Genomic DNA, 1553 nt, shown 5'->3' with positions numbered 1-1553 from the left:
GTCAATATATAGATTATGGTATATTATATAACTATTTAACTGAAAACCGTTGTAATAGATAAAATGAATATAATTTAGCATTAATATCATCAAAATAAAAGAACTTATTAAATCTAATCTAATTATCCTATAATAAGAGAAATCGGGCAATTTTATCTGAGCATACGAAAAGCACAGATACTCGCGACAGTCTAAACCGAGCCGGCGCCAGGGAGGATTTGCGGCCGAGCAGCCGGTCGGACGTGCGTATGCTGTTGAACCGCTAGCGGTCGGTAAAGTGTTAAAGTTTTCGCGTCGAGAAATTATGCGTTCAGAAAACTTTTCACGCAATAACGCGATTGTTTCGTTGTTGTGTGGCACATTGCGCGGGAAATAAACATTGTTCAAGTTCAAATCACCCACTTCAGGCCAAAAAAATCGGTCAACATCGCCCGATAACATTTTCAGCTACAGTAACAATGTTTTCGGTTAATTTGGCTGGCCGAGCACGGATTGGGATCTTTACATTACTAACTTGACCTAAACGCTCAAATTTCTTGATTAGGTTAACCCTTTGCACTCGAGGGCTCCGGAGCGGAGCCATTTAAAATTTGTCTTCAAACTCTTCAAATTCAAATGCAAATAGCAAGAGCGGAATATCCTATACACAATAGTTTTTACAATTTGTCTTTGTCCTTATGTTATGAATTGAAAGTTATTTGCATTGTCTCCATAGCGGAGCCCTCGAGTTTGAAGACAAATTTTTAATGGCTCCGTTCCGGAGCCCTTGAGTGCAAAGGGTTAACAATTGCTGGACGAGAAGGTGCTTCATTACGACCGGAAGCAGTATAAATTTTACGAACTGATTTCGTGGAATTTTCGCCATTTTTGTGGTGAATTTTCACAATTTCTATATGTTGCTGAAGAGTATACCGTTCCATTTTCGTTAACTATATTGTTATGTCCGCGCTACGATATGTGGCGAAATTCGTGTAATGTCCGCGTCTCGGTATATGTCAGAGTCCGGTTGATTGAAACAAGAGAGATGTAATGGGAAAGAAGGATCTAGCTGAAAATTACAGAAAGGGAGTGACAGACTCCTGAGCCGTAAGGAAAGTTTGGTGTCCCGCTCTTCTAAAAAGTTTCTCTGTTAACGTTTGTGAATTTGAGTTCTGTGTTTAGTATTAAACACTCGTTATTTTATAAAAGAGGGAGAGTCGTTCATTTTCCTCGCTCGTAAGCGCATATTCACGCGTAAACGTAACAATATATTTTTTACTTGTCAGCTGTTAAGGAATGACAATTCTATCTTTAATAGGTTAAAAATCGCGCGAAATTTAAAATTTTCTTAATGGAAAATGTAAATATATACGTATATATATAATAATAATAAATATATAATAATAATAATAATATATATATAATAATAATAAATATATATATAAATATATATATATATTATATTGAGATTATATATATATATATATATATAGTGTACATATCAAATTATTTAATAAATGTAATATCACTAAATAATGTATCATTTTCTTAGACAAGGAAGAATAGAATAAAAC

This window comes from Dinoponera quadriceps, unplaced genomic scaffold (genome assembly GCF_001313825.1).
Source record: "Dinoponera quadriceps isolate SergipeBrazil2010 unplaced genomic scaffold, ASM131382v1 scaffold5234, whole genome shotgun sequence".
Classification (NCBI taxonomy): domain Eukaryota; kingdom Metazoa; phylum Arthropoda; class Insecta; order Hymenoptera; family Formicidae; genus Dinoponera; species Dinoponera quadriceps.
Note: the sequence above shows the minus strand (reverse complement) of the source record.